This window comes from Ranitomeya variabilis, chromosome 3, assembly GCF_051348905.1.
Source record: "Ranitomeya variabilis isolate aRanVar5 chromosome 3, aRanVar5.hap1, whole genome shotgun sequence".
Classification (NCBI taxonomy): domain Eukaryota; kingdom Metazoa; phylum Chordata; class Amphibia; order Anura; family Dendrobatidae; genus Ranitomeya; species Ranitomeya variabilis.
This window is the reverse complement of record NC_135234.1, coordinates 344,460,603-344,485,773: the sequence shown is the minus strand read 5'-3', so window position 1 is coordinate 344,485,773 and position 25,171 is coordinate 344,460,603. Positions and strand designations below refer to the sequence as shown.

At 45.3% G+C, this 25,171-nt stretch overlaps 1 long non-coding RNA gene across 2 annotated transcripts in view; it reads left to right on the top strand.

Annotated features, from left to right (window-relative positions):
- LOC143818223 (uncharacterized) overlaps positions 1-25,171 on the top strand; it is a 575,754-nt gene that overhangs the window by 311,491 nt on the left and 239,092 nt on the right. The window lies entirely within an intron of this gene.

Genomic DNA, 25,171 nt, shown 5'->3' with positions numbered 1-25,171 from the left:
AGCCAGGTATGGCAGGCAGCAATAGGAGTGGACTGATGCACAAATTAAATAAAAAGTGTGGACAAACAAAAAAGATAGCTGTGCAGAAAGGAAGGAACAAGAGGATATGTGCTTTGAAAAAAGCAGTTGGTTTCCACAGTGGCGTACACACAGCAATACAGCTATCACGGAGCCTTCTAGGGCAGCCCAATGAGCTACAGCGCTGAGGGGAAAAAAAAAAAAAAATAGCTTCCACTGTTCCTGCACACCGAAGGTGGTGTTGGACAGTGGAAATCGCTGCAGCACAAGCGGTTTGGTGGTTAGTGGACCCTGCCTAACGCTCTCCCTGCTTCTGATGAAGCGGCAGCAACCTGTCCCTAAGCTCAGATCAGCAGCAGTAAGATGGCGGTCGGCGGGAACGCCCCTTTATAGCCCCTGTGACGCCGCAGACAGCAAGCCAATCACTGCAATGCCCTTCTCTAAGATGGTGGGGACCAGGATCTATGTCATCACGCTGCCCACACTCTGCGTTCACCTTCATTGGCTGAGAAATGGCGCTTTTCGCGTCATTGAAACGCGACTTTGGCGCGAAAGTCGCGTACCGCATGGCCGACAAGCACAGGGGTCGGATCGGGTTTCATGAGACGCCGACTTAGCCAAAAGTCGGCGACTTTTGAAAATGATCGACCCGTTTCGCTCAACCCTACTTTCAACCACTACAAATGCATTCACTGGGAAATGTCATTGTAACATTTAACACCCCTAGCTGGCCATGTGGTGTGTGACACATAAGCAGACCCATCTTGTTTCATTTATGAAGGAGGGATTCTTAAAGTCACAGAGACTATTTTTACTGGTGCATCAGGCGGCATTAATCTGCTTAAAGGGCCATTATTGAATAGTGGGTCTCCTAAGCTGTTGTAGCCTATGCTGTGAGTGGATGGGCTGCCAAGAATTACGACGCACCATAATACCCCTGTCATAAGATGTCCAGGGGGGACTCCTGAAAAAGTGTTGCATTGAATTCAAGGACTGCCCTGCTACCAATTTATATGCACCACTATAAGCCTTTGAACCCACATAGTGCATGGGCCCATGAAAATCCACTTCACAATATGCATTTTGTACTCCATACTTGTACTTTGTTTTGCACATTGGCAGCAAGGCCAGCCCTGTGGCATAGTCAGTCATATGCACCCCATTACACCTTGGAACGCACACACTGGATGTGCCCAGGAAAATCCACTTCACAATATGCATTTTGTACTCCCGTACTCCTTGGTTTTACACATTGCCAGCAAGGCCTGCCCTGCTGCATAGTCAGTCATATGCACCTCATTAGGCCTTGGAACCCATATAGTGGATGGGCCCATGAAAATCCACTTCACAATATGCATTTTGTACTCCCATACTCCTTGGTTTTACACATTGCCGGCAAGGCCAGCCCTGCTGCATAGTCATATGAACCTCATTATGCCTTGGAACCCACATAGTGGATGTGCCCATGAAAATCCACTTCACAATATGCATTTTGTTTTCCCGTACTCCTTGGTTTTACACATTGCTGGCAAGGCCAGCCCTGCTGCATAGTCATATGCACCCCACTAGGCCTTGGAACCCACATAGTGGATGGGCCCATGAAAATCCACTCTTATTTTGTAATGGTATGATGGTTCCCTCTTTGCACAATTATTTACAGGAGAATTTGGCAATTTTATTTGACATGTTGTTAACACGAAGGTTCAGATACGGCTTTAAAAAAGGCTAATACTTGCAATACAGCGCAATTTTATTGCTAACAACAAAATTCAAGGAATAGTATGATTGAATAGTGTGAGAGTGTACACTTTTGTATATGTTAACATACAAAGGTTAATAAATACATATAAGGATTAAATAAATATAGTGATTATGTATATATGAAGATTAACTACATACAGTATAGTTAGATCATCACCAAGAGGCTTTTAAACATCAGAGAACTCCTGGGAGATTGCCTACACTAAATGGGCCATCAGACGAGGGGCCATAAACCCCTAGAAAATAAAATCCTCAAGGATTTAGATCAAACCACCACCAGCATAGTTTCAGTAAACCTTAATGTTTTACAATGACAAAAAGCAAACATACTGTATAGAGGCATAGAACTGTTTGAGAAGTGAATAAACAAACATTTATCAAGATTGTGTCACTATGAGCATTGTCTGTCACATCTGTAAATGTTTTACAAGAAATGCAGCTATGTGATTGTCTGACTGCATTCGGTATACAGTATTTCAATATTGTTTACAAATTGCCATTTGTATATTTGCCATTTGTACATTTGAGGCAGCCAAAGTTACGGCTCTCAAGGAGAGAAACTAATGTAGTCGACAAAGAAATATTTTTAACCCCTTCACCCCCAAGGGTGGTTTGCACGTTAATGACCAGGCCAATTTTTACAATTCTGACCACTGTCCCTTTATGAGGTTATAACTCTGGAACGCTTCAACGGATCTTGGCGATTCTGACATTGTTTTCTCATGACATATTGTATTTCATGACAGTGGTAAAATTTCTTCGATATACCGTATTTTTCGCTTTGTAAGACGCTCCGGATTATAAGACGCACCCCAAATTTTGAGGAGAAAAATAGGAAAAAACTTTTTTTAATAAATTGGTGGGGCGTCTTATAATCCATGCGTCTTATTACTTACCAGGGGTTGTGGCTGCGGTGGATCAGGGTCCCAGGGTCGTTGCTGGAGGCAGGAGTGGACCATTGCTGCAGGCTGGGATGAGGAGGTCTGCAGGGGGGCTCCTATGCAGCAGGCTGGGATGAGGGGGTCTGCAGGGGGGCTCCTGTGCAGCGGGCTGGGATGTGGGGGTCTGCAGGGGGGCTCCTGTGCAGCGGGCTGGGATGTGGGGGTCTGCAGGGGGGCTCCTGTGCTGCAGGGGGGCTCCTGTGCTGCAGGCTGGGATGAGGCGGTCTGCGGGGGGGCTCCTGTGCTGCAGGGGGGCTTTGGGGCTGCAGGGCTGTTTCCGGTGCTGCGGGGGCTCTGCCAACATATTGTGAAAGGCCAGAGCCCCCTGGTAGTTCGTCCATGTATTCCTGTATGACTGACTCCGGGAAAATGGCCGCCGGAATCTCGAGAGATGAGATCTCAGCTCTGAAATCTCATCTCCCGAGATTTCGGCGGCCATTTTCCCGGAGTCAGTCATACAGGAAGGAACGCATGGACGAACTGCCGGGGGGCCCTGGTCTTTCACAAAATGTCGCCAGAGCCCCCGCAGCACCAGAGTAGCAGCGGACAACCGCGGTGGCGGGCGACAGCAGTAGCTGTGGTGGGTGGCAGCAGCAGCGGGCGGCAGCGGACACCCCCTCATCCCAGCCTGTAACGGTAAGCGGTATATCTGCTTTGTAAGACGCACCCCCATTTCCCCCCCAAATTTGGGGGAAATAAAGTGCGTCTTACAAAGCGGAAAATACGGTAACTTGCGTTTATTTGTTAAAAAACGGATATTTGGCGAAAATTTAGAAAATTTTGCAATTTTCCAACTTTGAATTTTTATGCCCTTAAATCACAGACATATGTCACGCAAAATACTTAATAAGTAACATTTTCCACATGTCTACTTTACATCAGCACAATTTTGTAACCAAATTTTTTTTTTGTTATTGAGTTATAAGGGTTAAAAATTGACCAGCAATTTCTCATTTTTACAACACCATTTTTTTTCAGGGACCACATCTCATTTGAAGTCATTTTGAGGGGTCTATATGACAGAAAATACCCAAGTGTGACACCATTCTAAAAACTGCACCCCTCAAGGTGCTCAAAACCACATTCAAGAAATTTATTAACCCTTCAGGTGTTTCACAGGAATTTTTGGAATGTTTGAAAAAAGTTAAATGTTGATTTTTATTTACACAAAATTTAATTCAGCTCCAATTTGTTTTATTTTACCAAGGGTAACAGGAGAAAATGGACCCCAAAAGTTGTTGCACAATTTGTCCTGAGTATGGTAATACCCCATATGTGGGTGTAAACCATTGTTTGGGCGCAGGGCAGAGCTCGTAAGGGAAGGAGCGCCATTTGACTTTTCAATGCAAAATTGACTGGAATTGAGATGGGATGCCATGTTGCGTTTGGAGAGCCCCTGATGTGCCTAAACATTGAAACCCCCCACAACTGACACCATTTTGGAAAGTAGACCCCCTAAGGAAATTATCTAGATGTGTGGTGAGCACTTTGACCCAACAAGTGCTTCACAGAAGTTTATAATGCAGAGCCGTAAAAATAAAAAATCATATTTGTTCACAAAAATGATTTTTCGCCCCCATTTTTTTATTTTCCCAAGGGTAAGAGAAGAAATTAGACAACAATAGTTGTTGTGCAATTTGTCCTGAGTACGACGATACCCCATATGTGGGGGTAAACCACTGTTTGGGCGCATAGCAGAGCTCGGAAGGGAAGGAGCGCTATTTTACTTTTCAATGCAAAATTGACTGGAATTAAGATGGGACGCCATGTTGTGTTTGGAGAGCCCCTGATGTGCCTAAACATTAAAACCCCCCACAAGTGACACCATTTTGGAAAGTAGACCCCATAAGGAACTTATCTAGATGTGTTTTGAGAGCTTTGAACCCCCAAGTGTTTCACTACAGTTTATAACGCAGAGCCGTGAAAATAAAAGTTCCACTTTTTTTTCACAGAAATGATTTTTTAGCCCCCAGCTTTGTATTTTTTCAAGGGTAACATAATAAATTGGACCCCAAAAGTTGTTGTCCAATTTGTCCTGAGTACGCTGATACCCCATATGTGGGAGGAAGCACTGTTTGGGCGCATGACAGAGCTCGGAAGGGAAGGAGCGCCATTTGGAATGCAGACTTAAATAGATTGGTCTGCAGGCGTCACGTTGCATTTGCAGAGCCCCTGATGTACCCAAACAGTAGAAACCCCCCACAAGTGACCCCATATTGGAAATTAGACCCCCCAAGGAACTTATCTAGATGTGTTGTGAAAACTTTGAACCCCCAAGTGTTTCACTACAGTTTACAACGCAGAAATTGGACCCCAAACGATGTTGTCCAATTTGTCCTGAGTACGCCGATACCCCATATATTGGGGTAAACCCCTGTTTGGGTACACGGGAGAGCTCTGAAGGGAAGGAGCACTGTTTTACTTTTTCAACGCAGAATTGTCTGGAATTGAGATCGGATGCCATGTCCCATTTGGAGAGACCCTGATGTGCCTAAACAGTGGAAACCCCCCAATTATAACTGAAACCCTAATCCAAACACACCCCTTACCCTAATCCAAACGGTAACCCTAACCACACCCCTAACCCTGACACACCCCTAACTCTAATCCCAACCCTATTCCCAACCGTAAATGTAATCCAAACCCTAACCCTAACTTTAGCCCCAACCCTAACTGTAGCCTTAACCCTAGCCCTAACCCTAGCCCTAACCCTAGCCCTAACCCTAGCAATAACCCTAGCCCTAACCCTAGCAATAACCCTAGCCCTAACCCTAACCCTAGCCCTAACCCTAGCCCTAACCCTAGCCCTAACCCTAGCCCTAACCCTAACCCTAGCAATAACCCTAGCCCTAACCCTAACCCTAGCAATAACCCTAGCCCTAACCCTAGCCCTAACCCTAACCCTAGCCCTAACCCTACCCCTAACCCTAACCCTAATGGGAAAATGGAAATAAATACATTTTTTTTATTTTTCCCTAACTAAGGGGGTGATGAAGGGGGGTTTGATTTACTTTTATAGCGAGTTATTAAGCGGATTTTTATGATTGGCAGCCGTCACACACTGAAAGACGCTTTTTATTGCAAAAAATATTTTTCGCGTTACCACTAGTGTTGAGCATTCCGATGCTGCAAGTATCGGGTATCGGCCGATACTTGCTGTATCGGAATTCCGATACCGGGATTCCGATACTCTTGTGGTATCGGGTATCGCAACAACATTAATGTTAAAATGTGTAAAAGAGAGAATTAAAATAAAAAATATCGCTATCCTCACCTCTCCGACGCAGCCGGGACTTCAGCGAGGGAACCGGCAGCGTTGTTTGTTTAAAATTCGCGCTATTACTTGGTTACGTGAATTCCCGGCTTGTGATTGGTCAGGTCGGCCACGTTGCCGGGACGCGGACCAATCACAGCAAGCCGTGACGAAATTACGTCACGGCTTGCTGTGATTGGTCCGTGTCCCGGCAATATGGCCGCCCTGACCAATCACAAGCCGTGACGTCACGGGAGGCTGGACACGCGCCCATTTTAAAATGAGCGCGTCCAGCCTCCCGGCTTGTGATTGGTTGACCGCGGCGCAACCAATCACAAGCCGTGACGTCACGGGAGGCTGGACACACGCCCATTTTAAAATGAGCGCGTCCAGCCTCCCGGCTTGTGATTGGTTGACCGCGGCGCAACCAATCACAAGCCGTGACGTCACGGGAGGCTGGACACGCGCCCATTTTAAAATGAGCGCGTCCAGCCTCCCGGCTTGTGATTGGTTGACCGCGGCGCAACCAATCACAAGCCGTGACGTCACGGGAGGCTGGACACGCGCCCATTTTAAAATGAGCGCGTGTCCAGCCTCCCGTGACGTCACGGCTTGTGATTGGTCAGGGCGGCCATATTGCCGGGACGCGGACCAATCACAGCAAGCCGTGACGTAATTTCGTCACGGCTTGCTGTGATTGGTCCGCGTCCCGGCAACATGGCCGACCTGACCAATCACAAGCCGGGAATTCACGTAACCAAGTAATAGCGCGAATTTTAAACAAACAACGCTGCCGGTTCCCTCGCTGAAGTCCCGGCTGCGTCGGAGAGGTGAGTATAGCGATATTTTTTATTTTAATTCTTTCTTTTACACATTTATATGGTTCCCAGGGCCTGAAGGAGAGTTTCCTCTCCTTCAGACCCTGGGAACCATCAGGAATACCGTCCGATACATGAGTCCCATTGACTTGTATTGGTATCGGGTATCGGTATCGGATTGGATCCGATATTTTGCCGGTATCGGCCGATACTTTCCGATACCGATACTTTCAAGTATCGGACGGTATCGCTCAACACTAGTTACCACATTTTGAAAGCTATAATTTTTCCATATTTGAGTCCACAGAGTCATGTGAGGTCTTGTTTTTTGTGGGACGAGTTGACGTTTTTATTGGTAACATTTTCGGGCACATAACATTTTTTGATCGCTTTTTGTTCCGATTTTTGTGAGGCAGAATGATCAAAAACCAGCTATTCATGAATTTCTTTTGGGGGAGGCGTTTATACTGTTCCGCGTTTGGTAAAATTGATAAAGCAGTTTTATTCTTCGGGTCAGTACGATAACAGCGATACCTCATTTATATCATTTTTTTATGTTTTGGCGCTTTTATACGATAAAAGCTATTTTATAGAAAAAATAATTATTTTGGTATCGCTTTATTCTCAGGACTATAACTTTTTTATTTTTTTGCTGATGATGCTGTATTGCAGCTAGTTTTTTGCAGGACAAGATGACGTTTTCAGCGGTACCATTATTATTTATATCTGTCTTTTTGATCGCGTGTTATTCCACTTTTTGTTTGGCGGTATGGTAATAAAGCATTGTTTTTTGCCTCGTTTTTTTTTTCTCACGGTGTTTACTGAAGCGGTTAAATAGTGGGACAGTTTTATAGGTTGGGTCGTTACGGACGCGGCCATACTAAATATGTGTACTTTTATTGTTTTGTTTTTTTTATTTAGATAAAGAAATGTATTTATGGGAATAATATTTTTTTTTTCTTTATTTAGGAATTTATTTTTTATTTATTTTTTTACACATGTGGAAATTTTTTTTTTTTACTTTTTTACTTTGTCCCAGGGGGGGACATTACAGATCGGTGATCTGACAGTGTGCACAGCACTCTGTCAGATCGGCGATCTGCTGTGCAGGGCTGCAGGCTTACCAGCGCCTGCTCTGAGCAGGCACTCGGTAAGCCACCTCCCTCCCTGCAGGACCCGGATGCCACGGCCATCTTGGATCCGGGACCTGCGGCAAGGAGGGAGGTAGGAGACCCTCGGAGCAACGCGATCACATCGCGTTGCTGCGGGGGTCTCAGGGAAGCCCACAGGGAGCCCCCTCCCTGCGCGATGCTTCCCTATACTGCCGGTACACCGCGATCATGTTTGATCGCGGTGTGCCGGGGGTTAATGTGCCGGGGGCAGTCTGTGACCGCTCCTGGCACATAGTGCCAGATGTCAGCTGCGATATGCAGCTGACACCCGGCCGCGATCGGCCGCGCTCCCCCCGTGAGCGCGGTCGATCGCGTATAACGTACTATCCCATCTGTGGTCATACGGGCCCACCCCACCTCGACGGGATAGTACGTCAGATGTCAGAAAGGGGTTAATGAACTACTGAGCCAAACTAACAGCATTGCTTTAGCAAATTTATATGAAGTGTATTGTGTCCAATGTGAGCAACCAGGCAACACAAAAAGGAGCTTTTAAGGGAGCTCTTTAAGGTACACAAATGTTATGAAGTCTTTGCCAACAAGGATGTGTTTTCACCAATGTGGGGTACTTTTTTAAAAAATATACTAGTGCCATCGCAGGCACCTTGCCCAAAATTCACCAGCCTATTACAGTACAGAGCACATTCAACCTGGTGATCTAGTGGCAGTTAAAGGACACATTGTAGGAGACAGAGTTAAGAAGTAGGCACAATGTAATGTAATTCCCAATTCCCCAATCTCATGTCCTTTTTGGACTTATTAAAATAGTGCCAGCACAGCCCCCTAGCCCAAATCTCAGTGGCCTTTAAGAGAACAGAGCACGTCAACCCTGGTGATCTAGTGGCAGTTAAAGGACACATTGCAGGAGACAGAGTTAAGAAGTAGGCCGAATGGAATGCCATGCCCAATTCCCCAATGTGGTGTCCTTTTTGGGCTAATTAAAATAGTGCCATCACAGCCCGCTAGCCCAAAATTCAGTGGCCTATAAGAGTAAAGATCACGTCAACCCTGGTGATCTAGTGGCAGTTAAAGGACACATTGCAGGAGACAGAGTTAAGAAGTAGGCCCAATGGAATGTCATGCCCAATTCCCCAATGTGGGGTCCATTTTAAAAAAAATAAAAGAGTGCCATCACAGCCCCCTTGCCCAAAATGTACCGTACAGAGCACGTTAACCCTGGTGATCTAGTGGCAGTTAAAGGACACATTGCAGGAGACAGAGTTAAGAAGTAGGCCCAATGGAATGCCATGCCCAATTCCTCAATGTGGTGTCCTTTTTGGACATAATAAAATAGTGCCATCACAGCCCCCTAGCCCAAAATGCACCTTACAGAGCACGTTAACCCTGGTGATCTAGTGGCGATTAAAGGACACATTGCAGGAGACAAAATGAAGAAGTAGGCCCAATGTAATGTCATGCCCAAATCCCCAATGTGTTGTCCTTTTTTAAAAAAAATAAGAGTGCCATCATAGCCCCCTTAACCAACATGCACCGAACAGAGCACTTTCACCCTGGTGATCTACTGGCAGGTACAGGACAGATTGCAGGAGACCGAGTTAAGAAGTAGGCCCAATGTAATGTCATGCCCAATACCCCAATGTGTTGTCCTTTTTTAAAAAAATAAAAGAGTGCCATTACAGCCCCCTTGACCAACATGCACTGTACAGAGCACGTTCACCCTGGTGATATAGTGGTTCTGGAAGAGGAGGATGAGGATAAGGAGGAGGATAAGGACAAACAGACCAAATCTAAAAGCGTATAGCCATGTGTGGTTGTGAAGAGGTGCATGAGAATACACCTCCCCAAAAGAGAGAATGTATTTGAGGTTATGTTTTGCTGTTTTCATTGGTGGTGAACAATAGTCTTTCCCAATCCAGGCCTTTTTCATTTTTATAAGAGTCAGTCTGTCAGCATTTTCAGTTGACAGGCAGATGCGCTTATCTGTTATAGTTCCACCAGCGGCACTAAAAACCCTCTCTGACAGAACACTAGCAGCAGGGCAGGCCAGGGCCTCCAAGGCGTAGAGAGCCAGTTCATGCCATATGTCCAGCTTGGATACCCAATAATTAAAAGGCACAGAGGAATCACGGAGGATGTTTGTACGATCTGCAAGGCACTCCCTCACCATTTTCCCCAAACATTGCACTTCTTGTGACAGCACCCCTTGCCTCTGTGCCGCCACGATGGGAGGGTCTGAGAAAACTGTCCCAGAAATTGGCCATTGTCCCCCTGCCTGAGCTGGATTGTACTTCTGTCTCTCTCGCTTGGAGTCCTTGGCTGTACAACAAACTCTGACGTCTGCTGCCAGCGTTCTCACATGGGAATTTGCTAAGTAATTCCGCTACAAGGGCCCTGTGGTACTGCAACCTTTTAGTACACCTCTCTGCCTCAGGCAGAAGAGATTGAAAGTTCTCCTTGTAGCATGGGTCTAGAAGTGTCACCAACCAGTAAAGAGTGTCACCCAAAATTTTGATAATCCAATGGTCACGTGAAATGCAGCGCAACATAATGCCAGCCATGCGTGCCAGACTGCTAACAGGCAAGACTTCCATGTCCTCACCAACAGGATGACTGACCAGGCTATCCTCCTCCTCCTCATTCTCATTCTCCTCCCTGACCTCCGGCCATCCCCGCTGAACAGAAGCTAATACAGATGTGTTTGTAGTACCGTCTATAGCGCTTGAAAGTAGCTCCTGTTCTTCCTCCTCCTCATTGCCTACCAAATCCACATTGAGAAGACCTGAGGCTGGGCTGAGTGTAATCCATCTGTATGTTTCCTTGCTCCATGTCCTCGTGCTCCGCCTGCAATGCATCCCCTTTGATTGTGAGCAGAGAGTTTTTCAGAATGCTGAGAAGTGGGATGGTGATGCTAATTATGGCATCATCGCCGCTCACCATCTTGGTGCAGTCCTCAAAGTTTTGGAGGATGTTACATATGTCTGACATCCATATCCACTCCTGAGGTCTTATGTGTGGAGTCTGACCTGAAATTCAACCGCCTTGTTGATGTTGGTAGTCAACAATGCCCTCTTCTGCTCACAAATCCTTTCCAACATATGCAGTGTAGAGTTCCAGCGTGTGGGGACATCACACACCAGCCAGTGAGCTGGAAGCTACAAATGCTGCTGAAGCATGGCAAGGGCTGCTGAAGCTGAAGCTGACTTTCAAAAATGGGCAGACAGATGGTGTACTTTCATTAGCAGATCCGGCAGCTCTGGGTAGCTTTTTAGAAAACGTTGAACTACGAAGTTAAGCATATGGGCCAAGCAAGGTATGTGTGTGAGCTCACCATGCCTCAGAGCCGCCACCAGGTTACAGCCATTGTGACACATGACCATGCCTGGCTGTAGGTTCAGCGGTGTCATCCAAATATCTGACTGCTCTTTCAGCGCTGTCCACAACTCTTCTGCATTGTGCGGTTTGTCACCTATGCAGATTAGCTTCAGCACAGCCTGTTGCTGCTTGTCTGAGGCAGTGCTGCAGTGCTTCCAGCTTCCAACTGATGTGTTGATTTCAGAGATGGAGGATGAAGAGGAGGAGGAGGAGGTGCTGGAGCTGTAGACTGTGGGGACAACCCTGATTGATGTAGGGCCAGCAATCCTCGGTGTGGGAAGGATGTGTTCCATCCCAAGGTCTGATTGAATCCCGGCTTCCACTGTGTTAACCCAGTGTGCCGTCATTGAGATGCACCGTCCCTGCCCACAAGCACTTCTCCACATGTCCGTGATTAGGTGGACTTTCCCAGTAACAGCATTGTTGAGGGCATGGGTAATGTTGTGGGACACATGCTGGTGTAATGGCGGAACGGCACACCGGGAGAAATAGTGGCGACTGGGGACCGAGTACCTTGGGACGGCAGCCGCCATCAAGTTGTGGAAAGCTTCCGTCTGAACAAGCCTAAAAGGCAGCATTTTTAGCGCAATAAGAAGAGAAATATTAGAATTGATTACTGTGGCCTGTGGGGCAATAGCTGGGTATTTCCGCTTGCATTCCAAAGACTGGGTTATAGACAACTGAACGCTGTGCTGGGACAAGGACATGGACAGGCTTGCTGATGGTGCTGCTTGACTGTGGCCACAATAGGTGCAGAGCTAGAGGCATCTTCACATGCACTGTGTACTGGGGATTGCCTTCTATGCAAAACAGTGGAAGAAGCAGTGGTCTGACCAGCAGGCAGTGGTCCTGGAGCCTGGGGTTCGGCCCACAAAGTCAGGTGCTTTGCTTGCATGTGCCTGATCATGCTGGTGGTGGTCAGGCTGTTGTTTTGCTACCCCTGCTGATGCAGGCATTGCAGGTGCTGCAAATGGCCTGTTTGGGGTTATCGGCAGAGTCTTTAAAAAATAGCCAGACTCGGGAAGATTTCACAGGTGGAATGGCAACTTCACTCATGTTGGTGTTACTTCACTCATGTTGGGAAATGGATGCACACCTTCTGTCTGTGGCCACCACACTGCTTCTTCCTGCCTGTTGGGGGATATGCCTCCTTCCCCATTTGAGCTGCTGTCCTCACTATGCATGTCCTCCTGCCAGTTTGGGCCAGTCACTATGTCATCCACCACCTCGTCTTCCACATCCACACCCTGCTCCTTCTCCTGACTTTCTGGCAATTGTGTGTCATCATTGTCCACCTCTCATGACACTTTTACACCATCGCCTTCGTGTGACCCGGGCTGGTCAAAGCTTTGGGCAGCTCTACATGCAATCTCAACTTTCCCCACTTCAAGTTGACCAGCAGAGATTTCTGAATCTTGAAATGGAAAACTGAACAGCTCTTCAGAGTTTACAAGTGTGGGATCAGTTGTCTCAGGGCACTCGGCATGGTGGGAGGAAGGAGGATCAGGGCGAGGAATATCCTGGCAAACTCATGGCTACTGAGACTTGACCGTGTGGAAGACAAGGTGGTGGTGGTGGCTAAGTGACTGGAAGCATTATCCGCTATCCAACCCACAACTGTTTCACACTGCTCTGGCTTCAATAGTGGTGTGCTGCGGTCCCCTAGAAACTGGGACAGGAAGGTCAAGCGAAAAGATGTGGGTCTTTGTTATTGCCCAATTTCACCTTGCCCACAGCCTGGTCCTCTGGATGCACCATCAGCATCACGTCCACTTCCCCGTCCCTTGGCCTTGCCTCAACCATTTTAAATGGACTACTGCACTATTTCACATGCTCAACACAAATGTCTTTATAAGTAGCGAAATAATATGTGATCAGTATGCCTGCAAATCTACGAATTTTAAAACCCAAACACCAGGCAGGTGTTTTTTTAAAGTTAATTTGTTAATAGTGCTCTATGGAATTTGAGCATCACACAGCCCAAAAATAAGTACAAAGGCCTCCAATGCCTGAACTTGGAGCACAGAGATATATGAGGGATCTCACAGAAATACCACACTTGCAAATCTGTGGTATCTTTGATTTTTTTCTTATGCAAAATAGTTCTGTATAGAATTTGAGTATCACACAGCCAAAAAATAAGTACACCGGCCTACAATGTCCAAACTTGGAGCAGAGATATATGAGGGCTCTCACAGAAATACCACACTGGCAAATCTGTGGCCTTTCAATTTTTTTAATGCTAAATAGCGCTGTCTAGATTTTGAGTATCACAGCCAAAAAATAAGTACACCGGCCTCCAATGCCCAACTTGGAGCACAGAGATAGATGATGGCTGTAACGGAAATACCACACTGGCAAATCTGTGGCCTTTCATTTTTTTTTTTATGCAAAATAGCGCTGTAGAGAATTTGAGTATCACACAGCCAAAAAAATTAGTACAACGGCCTCCAATGCCCAAACTTGGAGCACAGAGATATATGACGGCTGTAACGGAAATACCACACTGGCAAATCTGTGGCCTTGGAATTTTTTTTTATGCTAAATAGTGCTATACAGAATTTGAGTATAACACACAACCAAAAAATAAGTACACTGGCCTGCAATGCCCAAACTTGGAGCACAGAGATATATGATGGCTGTATAGGAAATACCACACTGGCAAATCTGTGGCCTTTGAATTTTTTTTTATGCTAAATAGTGCTATACAGAATTTGAGTATAACACACAACCAAAAAATAAGTACACCGGCCTACAATGTCCAAACTTGGAGCAGAGATATATGAGGGCTCTCACAGAAATACCACACTGGCAAATCTGTGGCCTTTCAATTTTTTTATGCTAAGTAGCACTGTCTAGATTTTGAGTATCACACAGCCCAAAAATAAGTACACGGGCCTCCAATGCCCAACTTGGAGCACAGAGATATATGGCGGCTGTAACGGAAATACCAGACTGGCAAATCTGTGGCCTTGGAATTTTTTTGATGCTAAATTGCGCTGTATAGAATTTGAGTATCACACAGCCAAAAAATATGTACAACGGCCTCCAATGGCCTAACTTGGAGCAGAGATATATAAGGGCTCTCACAGAAATACCACACTGGCAAATCTGTGGCCTTTCAAATTTTTTTTAGGTGAAATAGTGCTGTATAGAATTTGACTATCAGACAGCCCCCCAAAAAAATACACCGGCCTCAAATGACCAAACTTGGAGCACACAGATACAGTATATGAGGCCTTTTTCGGTGAAAAAAAAAAGGCACAAGGGTAGCACACACAATTATGCAACATATGCCTAACAAACTATAACTTTTCAACAGGCTTCAGTCTGACAGAACAGACTGTATATTTTTTTGGGGGGTGAAATTTTTTTTAAAAAAAGGTATATAGACAGTAAATAAGCTGCAGCAGCAGGCAGTTATGGAGCTTTGGGAAGGATGCAGTGGGACCAATGGATGCACATGCAGTGCCTGCAGGCCTTGCACTGATGTGGATATGCTGTGCCCTGCCTATCTAGCTCTGCAATATCGGGACCCACGAATTAGCCCTAAAAAGGACTTTTGGTTTCTGAGGAGTTGTGGATGTAAGAGTTGCAGACCTACACTAACTCTAAAACCACAATTCTGACCCTATCTCGGCAGCAGCTCTCCCTACTCTCGCTGAAACAGGAACAGAATGTGGCGAGCATGGCGACGCCAGGTTTTTTATACTCGGGATGATGCTGTACGGTCCAGCAAATCACTACACGACCACAAATAAGATGGCTTCGGCGTTTCATGGCCTAGCAGACAATCCCTGCACCATGATTGGGTCTCTAAAGTCCACCAAAACTGCTGGGTGGAGACTGCAGTTACCACCAAACAATACCGGAAATGCTCGCTGCTCGCCAAGTACGCTGAGCATAGCGATACTCAGGCGAGTAACGAGAAGTGGCTAGCACATTCGCTCATCATTAATGCTTATTATTAGTGATTAGCAAGCACTAAAATGTTCATGTGCTCGTTGCTCGGGTCGAGCAAATTGGAATACTCGGGTACTCGACCCAATCAACGAGCCCAATGTAAGTCTATGGGAGACCCGAGTATTTTTACTGCGATCCCCCCGGAGGTCCTTTTAAGGTCTAAAAACGTTGAAACTGATGGAAACACTGCTCAAATGACATTTGAACATCATTGGGATCACCCCTTGAAGCATTTCAGACTCCTAGGTCACAGCTGTAAGCAATGTTGTCAGAGATTCTTGCCATTTTTGCAGGTGCACAAAAAAACATACTAAAACGAAACCAAAATAGATTTTGCTGGGAAATATGTTAAGGTACTGTACATCCTTTCCAGGGTAATGACTTTTATATAAGGCAAAAAAATTAACCCCAGACCAAATTGTTCCTCCACCTCTTGGGCTATGTTCACACGCAGCGTTTTTTATGCGTTTTTCAACTTTTACATTACTTTTAACAAATACAAATGCATTCACTGGGCAATGTCATTCTAACATTTAACAACCCTAGCTCGCCATGTGGTGTGTGACACATAAGGAGGCACATCTTGTTTTATTTATGGAAAAGGGACTCTTAAAGTCACAAAGCCTATTTTTAGAGGGGCATCAGGCAGAATTAATATTCTTAAAGGACCATTATTAAACAGTGGGTCTCCTATGCTGTTATTGCCTATGAAATGAGTGGCTGGGCTGCCAAGAATTACGACACACACCAATACCCCTTTCACGAGAGGTACAGGAGGGCTTTCTGAAAAAATGTTGCATTGAATGCAAGGCCTGCCCTGCTATCAAGTCATATGCACCCCAATAAGCATAAGCCTTTGTCCCCAGGTACTGGATGGCCACAGGAAAACCCACTTCACATTCTTCAGTTGGTCCTGCCATAGTGTTTTTTTACATATTATCTGCAAGGCCTGCCCTGCTATCAAGTTATATGCACCCCAATAAGCCTTTGAACCCAGGTACTGAATGGCCACAGGAAAACCGACTTCACATTCTTCAGTTGGTCCTGTCATACTGTTTTCTTATGTATTACCTGCAAGGCCTGCCCTGCTATCAAGTTATATGCACCTCAATAAGCCTTTGAACACAGGTACTGGATGGCCACAGGAAAGCCCACTTCACATTCTTCAGTTCATCTTGCCATACTGTTTTCTTATGTATTACCTGCAAGGCCTGCCCTGCTATCAAGTCATATGCACCCCAATAGGCGTTGGAACCCAGGTACTGGATGGCCACAGGAAAACCCACTTCACATTCTTCAGTTGGTCCTGCCATACTGTTTTCTTATATATTTCCTGCAAGGCCTGTCCTGGTATCAAGTCATATGCACCCCAATAAGCCATTGAACCCAGGTACTGGATGGCCACAGGAAAACCCACTTCACATTCTTCAGTTGGTCCTGCCATACTGTTTTCTTATATATTTCCTACAAGGCCTGTCCTGGTATCAAGTCATATGCACCCCAATAAGCCTTTAAACCCAGGTACTGGATGGCCACAGGAAAACCTCATTCACATTCTTCAGTTGGTCCTGCCATACTGTTTTCTTATGTATTACCTGCAAGGCCTGCCCTGCTATCAAGTCATATGCACCCCAATAAGCCTTGAACCCAGGTACTAGATGGCCACAGGAAAACCCCGTTCACATTCTTCAGTTGGTCCTGCCATACTGTTTTCTTATTTATTACCTGCAAGGCCTGCCCTGCTATCAAGTCATATGCACCCCAATAAGCCTTTGAACCCAGGTACTGGATGGCCACAGGAAAACCCACTTCACATGATCCATTTGGTCCTGCCATACTGTTTCTTATGCATTCTATGCCACCTAAACCCGAATTTGCACGCACCCCAATCCCCCTTGGAAGAAACATGGAGGAGGGCCTCATAATTAACTGTCCCATTTCAAAAGATCAGGTGCTAGCAGAACGCGGCAAATATTTATAAAGATGGTAAAAGGTGTGTTCGCAGCCCAGGGTCCACCGTGCAGAGATGGAACCTGCTACTGAGTAATGACGGACTATATGGTGGTATAATGTGGATACACACACGGGTTAGCTTCACCCGGTATGAAGGAAGTGAACCCTGTTGCATCACAGGGCCGCGGTACCGCACAAAGAGCGCAAGCAAAGAGTCACGGAACTCTGTCCCAAGACTCAGGGAAAGAGTTGCTCTAGACCTCTTGCGCTCGATGCCGCTACTGGGGTGTCAGAGATTAACAGAACAAATAATTTTCTGCACAAGGGTGCGTGCAGTTTCGCTCTGGCGGATGCCACTAACCACCTAGACTTGGGTCAGGAAAGCGCTCTATTAGCGCACGGCACCGCACTGGCAGTCACTGCTATCAGACACTGTATCATGTGCTAGTGGATTGCCCCCACGTAAGGGCAATGGGGTGCTCGGTACCGGGCCCTTCGGTTCTCAAAGGGGGATGTCACGGTGGCTGACCCGGTCCATGGCCCTAGGGATGTCCGTTGTAAATAGGGGAAAGGTCTTTAAAGGGATAATGTTCGTGATGCCAACTGCGGTATTCGGTCAGGGTGACTGACGCTGCTTAGGGGTCTGATGGGGTGATGTGATGGCAGCTAGTTGGTATACCTACCCACAGGTGAAGTGTATCCCTAGGGCTTCCCAGAGTGTAGGTGGTGGATGGTGTGGTCCAGTGAAGATGAGGACCCAAGGTTGCAGTCTCTTTACCTTTACTGAAGGCTTCAGCGTCCACAGTCCAGAGCACCAGACCACAGGGTAGGCAGAGTCCAGCCGGTCTGAAGGCAAATCCAGAGTCCCCTTATCCAGGTGGAATTCAATAGCCTTCCTCTAGCGCCTGTGTGTTGTAGTCCCTTCCTGCTGAGCTTCTCGGTAAGGTCCTCACAACTGATGTTGGTGTTCTAGATGTTATGTCTCTTTCTCTCTGTCCCCCTGCTGGTAAGGATAGGACAAACCCATATGACTGATGGCCTGAGGATTTTTACAGGGACTCTATCATGCCCCGGCCCCCACAGTTGCCACCGTGCCTCCTGGGTATAAGGTCGGGCAACTAATATGGAACTAGCTGTCCTGCCGGTCTCTGGAGCCAGGCTTGGAGACGATGACTCCTTCGGTGTTCCAGCTACCAGATCCTGCGCCTCAGAAAGGAGGCAGCCTATTACAGGGCAGAACTCCTTCTGGTTTCCTCACCTTTTGCTATGACTTCGTTTCTCACTCTCTGCAACGCAAATCCCTTTAATGTCTCTTCCTTAGGATGCTGCCGCACGTGGGGCAGGCGCAGCTCCATGGCCTTCTGTCTGGGCCTCTGACAGGATCCCACCCCTGTCAGGGACCCACTACCTGAGCAGAGCCCAGATAGCAGTTCATTTGGTGAATCCCAGCTCACTTCTGCCTAAATTCCTGTCCAGACTACCAGTTTTACCTAATTGTGAGATGTGCCCTAATAGATAGGAGCGTAGCTCCCCCTGGTGGCCTGGAGTGTGAAGTGTGTTGTGTGGTTAGTGATGCCTGGTAAAGAGATCTCCTTTATTGCCTTCAGACGTAATATCACTCCCCCTGGTGGAAGAATAATATTACTGCAACGACCAGGACTCTGGGGAGCTGCACTAGCTGTGAAGGATAGCACTGTCAGGTGCTAGGTAGCTTCCACCATTCACGAACAATCAACAAAACTAGTGATGGGAATGATTCGGAGCTTTCATCCATCGACAGGCATACATCCACACACACACAATAATAAGTTTATACTAGCGCATGGCCATGCGGCCATGCAAACCTTTTATAGCGGAAGCTCTCCAGGACCTTCCTAATGGTCCAGTATGAGCTGCTACAGGACCTGAGCATGTGAGCATGTGACCCCTGACCTCCAATGAGAGGTCGTCCCTTGGGCATGCTCAGAAGAAGAAAAGCAGGACTTAGTCCCAGTGATGCCTGCTCGCCGCTGATCAGTAATGGTTACAATAGCTGAGCCTGGAAGGGCAGTAGTAACCAGCTGCACAGTATCAGCTTGAGCCAGACGCTGGGACTGACATCTCTGCTGAGCAGGCTCCACTGCGGCTGGAGAAGAATGGGAGACTGCAGCGGAGATGGCTCAAGATTCCCCCTGTGCAGCGGTGGGAACTCGACACCTAACATTGGGTCTCCTAGACTCGTAATGCCCATGGGGGTAAATTTAAAAAAAATATTTAATGGGGTGACAGACACTCTTACCAAAAACTTGACTGTCTATATCAGAATGGAACACGTGAACTCTGGTGATCTAGTGGTGGAAAATGATGAAATGTGGAGGAAAGCCTCATTAAAAACTACACGCAATTTAAAGGAGTGGGTTTCCTACATTTGCAATGCCCATACCCTTGCCAAAATTTAGACTGCCTGTAGCGGCACAGAAGACAGTAAGCCTGGCGATCTAGTGGTGGAGAATGAGGAGACATTGCTGAAGACCTCATGAAAAAATAGGCACAATGTAAAGGAGTGTGTCTCCTAGACTTGTAATGTCCTTACATGCAGTGCATGGGCTGGCAAACATTTCCCACACGGGGATACATTTTTTAACAAATATTTAATTGGGATCACAGACACCCTTGCCAAAAAAGTGACTGTCTGTAGCAGCACAGAACACATGAATCCTGGTGATCTAGTGGTGGATAATGATGAGAGGTGGAGGAAGGCCTCATTAAAAACTAGGCCTAATTTAAAGGAGCGGGGCTCCTAGACTTGTAATGCCCATACACTAACTGAATGGGCTGACAAACATTTCCCCAAAGGGATATATTTTTTTAAAATATACTATGGGCATCATAGACACCCTTGCCAAAAATTGGACTGCCTGTATCAGCACAGAAGACATTAAGCCTGGTGATCTAGTGGTGGAGAATGAGGAGACATTGCTGAATGCCTCATGAAAAATAGGCACAATGTAAAGGAGTGTGTCTCCTAGACTTTTCACCCCTTAACCCCCAAGGATGGTTTGCACGTTAATGACCGGGCCAATTTTTACAATTCTGACCACTGTCCTTTTATGAGGCTATAACTCTGGAACTCTTCAATTGATCCTGATGATTCTAACAATGTTTTCTCGTGACATATTGTACTTCATGATAGTGGAAACATTTCTTTGATATTACCTGCATTTATTTGTGAAAAAAATGGAATTTTTTTTTCGCAATTTTCCAACTTTGAATTTTTATGCCCTTAAGTCACAGAGATATGTCACACAAAATACTTAATAATTAACATTTCCCACATGTCTACTTTACATTAGCACAAATTTGGAACCAAAATTTTTTTTTGTTAGAGAGTTATAAGGGTTAAAAGTTGACCAGCAATTTCTCCTTTTTACAACACCATTTTTTTTAGGGACCACATCACTTTTGAATTCACTTTGAGGGGTCTATATGATAGAAAATACCCAATCAATGCAAAATTGACTGGAATTGAGATGGGACGTCAATGTCTCATTTGGAGAGCCCCTGATGTGCCTAAACATTGAAACCACCCACAAGTGACACCACTTTGGAAAGTAGACCCCCTAAGGAACTTATCTTGATGTGTGGTGAGTAGTGTTGAGCATTCCGATACCGCAAGTATCGGGTATCGGCCGATATTTGCTGTATCGGAATTCCGATACCGAGATCCGATACTTTTGTGGTATCGGGTATCGGTATCGAAACAACATTAATGTGTAAAATAAAGAATTAAAATAAAAAATATTGCTATACTCACCTCTCCGACGCAGCCTGGACCTCACCGAGGGAACCGGCAGCGTTCTTTGCTTAAAATGCGCGCTTTTCCTTCCTTCCGTGACATCACGGCTTGTGATTGGTCGCGTGCCGCCCATGTGGCCGCGACATGACCAATCACAGCAAGCCGTGACGTAATTTTCAGGTCCTTCTAGGCATTCAGTATTTTAAAATTACGTTCCGGCTTTGTGATTGGTCGCGTCGCGGTCACATGGGCGACGCGACCAATCACAAGCCGTGATGTCACGGGAGGCTGGACACGCGCGCATTTTAAAATGCGCGCGTGTCCAGCCTCCCGTGACGTCACGGCTTGTGATTGGTCGCGTCGCCCATGTGGCCGCGACGCGACCAATCACAGCAAGCCGTGACGTAATTTTAGGTCCTTCAGGATTTTAAAATTACGTTCTGGCTTGTGATTGGTCGCGTCGCGGTCACATGGGCGACGCGACCAATCACAAGCCGTGACGTCACGGGAGGCACGACAAGCGCGCATTTTAAAATGCACGCGTGTCCAGCCTCCCGTGACGTCACGGCTTGTGATTGGTCGCGTCGCCCATGTGACCGCGACGCGACCAATCACAAGCCAGAACGTAATTTTAAAATCCTGAAGGACCTAAAATTACGTCACGGCTTGCTGTGATTGGTCGCGTCGCGGCCACATGGGCGGCACGCGACTAATCACAAGCCGGGACTTCACGTAAGGAAGTAAACGCGCGAATTTTAAGCAAACAACGCTGCCGGTTCCCTCGGTGAGGTCCAGGCTGCGTCGGAGAGGTGAGTATAGCAATATTTTTTATTTTAATTCTTTCTTTTACACATTAATATGGATCCCAGGGCCTGAAGGAGAGTTTCCTCTCCTTCAGACCCTGGGAACCATCAGGGATACCGTCCGATACTTGAGTCCCATTGACTTGTATTGGTATCGGGTATCGGTATCGGATTGGATCCGATACTTTGCCGGTATCGGCCGATACTTTCCGATACCGATACTTTCAAGTATCGGACGGTATTGCTCAACACTAGTGGTGAGCACTTTGACCTACCAAGTGCTTCACAGAAGTTAATAATGTGGAGCCGTAAAAAAAATATATCTATTTTTTCACAAAAATGATATTTTTGCCCCTAATTTTTCATTTTGCCAAGGGTAACAGAAGAAATTAGACCACAAAAGTTGCTGTGCATTTTGTCCTGAGTACGCTGATACCCCTTATGTGGAGGTAAACCACTGTTTGGGCACATGGCAGAGCTCAGAAGGGAAGGAGTGCCTAAACATTGAAACCACCCACAAGTGACACCATTTTGGAGAGAAGACTCCCTAAGGAACTTATCTAGATGTGTTGTGAGAACTTTGAAACTCCAAGTGTTTCACTACAGTTTATAACGCAGAGCCGTGAAAATAAAAAAATCTTTTCTTTTCCACAAAAATTATTTTTTAGCCCCCGGTTTTGTATTTTTGCAGGGGGAACAGGAGAAATTGGACTCCAAAAGTTATTGTCCAATTTGTCCTGAGTACGCTGATACCCCATATGTTGGGGTAAACCCCTGTTTGGGCGCACGGAGAGCTTGGAAGGGAAGGAGCACTATTTTACTTTTTCAACGCAGAATTGGCTGGAATTCAGATTGAACGCTATGTCGTGTTTAGCCCCAACCCTAACCCTAACTTTAGTCCCAACCCTAATCCTAACTTTAGCCTCAACCCTAACTCTTTCTCAGCTTGAATGAGTTATGCTTATGAAACAAAAATCCTGGCTTTCTTTTTCTCTTTTTCACACGTACCCTAACAAAGGTCTTATGTACAAATTCACTGTATTTAGCAATGTGTGGCTTTTATTTTGGAGATCGCCTTGCTGACACTACAAATCTGGAGTAATGAAGATTATTGCCCCTGCTAAATTGTCATGTAAGATTATTTCTACCCGGAATTGCGCCTGTCGCACAACTGATAAATAAAGATACGCTATTTTTAAGCCAACAGGAAAGTATGATTTTTTTTTTCAATCGGCTTGCTGACACACTCCAAATGAAGAGTAATGAAGATTATTGCTCCTGCTAAATTGTCATGTAAGATTATCTGGACCCGGACTGCATCAGTCGCTCAACTGCTAGATAAAGATACGCTATTTTTAAAACTAATAGGAAATTATGATTTTTTTCAATCGTCTTGGTGACACAATCAAAATGCGGAGTAATGAAGATTATTGCCCCTGCTAAATTGTAACCTAAGATTATCTCTACCCATATTGCACCAGTCACACAACTGTTAAAGATACGCTATTTTTTAAACCAATAGGAAATTATGATTTTTTTTTAATTGTATTGTTGACACACTCCAAATGCGGAATAATGAAGATTATTGCCCCTGCTAAATTGTCACGTGTGATTATCTTTACCCAGATTGCCCCAGTCGCACAACTGCTGTACAAATATTAGGTATTTTAATTGGAAAATAGCAGAGATCTGCAGCAAGTACTTGCAATGATGAGAACACTCAGCTGCCTGCCATTCACCCTCCCTCTTATTAAATCTCTCCCTACTAAATCTCCACCTAACAAACAACTGATCTTGACAATCTTCAGCTCTTAAAAGAGCTTTTTGGAATAAATAATGCACACTATAACTTTTCATCACTGTCCCTATGCTCCTTTCACTGTCACTACTCTGATACTATGCTCTCCTTACGCTGTTTCCGGCTGCAATGTGCACAAAGTGGTGACATGAGCCTTTAAATAGCCCTATAATGCTGGAAGGCTAGCCAGTCACAGTAATGCCACACCAAAGAGGGCACCGGCATTACTGTGATTGGCAAGCCAGCCCAGCATGATCATTGGCTGCAAATAAAGCACCAAACATGCTGGGCAGGTCACTCGAATATACCGATGCGGATGCCTTATTACTCACCAAGTAATGAATTACCCAAATAGCTTACTATTCGTGCGAGTAACGAATGGTGCCGAATGTATTCACTTATCTAGATAGATAATTAGATAGATGATAGATAGAAAAAAAGCAGGCAATTCAGCAGCCTCATACAGTAAAATCACAGCAGGACCAAACACCGACAGGATAGAATAGATGGATTACATTCGGTATATACACATAAAATAGATAGATATATAGATGTCAGTGACATATACAGTTAGTACAGTGTGTGCGCAGCTTACTGTAAATGTATTTAATTATTAAAAGATTATTTTTCTGAAATAAAATGTCATGAGCTCCAGGTTAATTTTCTTAACCAGCAGAGGGAAAGTCAATGGCTGGGGGCAGATGTTTATAGCTTGGGAAGAGGTAATACCTGTGAAGCTTCTCAGGCTATTAATATCAGCTCACAGCTGTATACTTAGCCTTTGTTTCTTGTTTTTCAGTACATTGAATAGAAAAATGAATGGCATCACTAAAAACATCATCGCCTCAATCAAAAAAAATAAAAAAACAGCCATCATACTGCAGTATGGATTGAAACATGAAAAAGTGGCTCTTGGAAGGAGAGGAAGAAAAATCAAAAGTTCAAAAATGAAAACTGCTTACAGTGGTTAAACGTGATCTATTGAAAAGTAGAAGATCATGGATTCGGAATAAATAAAAACTTCATGCTGCTAGTGTAAATAGAGGTTTAACAATATAATATAGAATTATTAGTACAAATTTATTAAAACTAACAAGCAATCATTTATATTTACAAACTGGTACTAATCTAATAGTGAAGTATATTGAAAGCTTATCTACCTGAATTTGTGAAATCTATTTTTATTCATAAGCTTGTTTTTCTATGCAACATTAAGGTAGACTATGTTTGTGATATAATTTTAGAAACCATCTGTTATTCTACACGTATTATGTTTTTGAGGCACAGAAGTGTGAAATTGGCTTGCATGAGTAAAACATGTCCCACTTTCCACCTGTGAAAGGAGGTCACGCAATATTAAAAGTAAAAAAAAATCAGTGCAAACATAGCTGATCATTTTACATAGTAGGAATACTTGTTAGCAGTAGAAAACCTAGGAGTGTATTACTGATAGTATCTAAGGCATGCAATATTCATGGCTTCTAACCCGCTCTCTTTTGCGCCTTAAGCTGAAAATCTCCACACTGCACTTTTATTGTACTGTGGCATCTGGGAACATTGAGACCTAGATGAAATCCCAAACA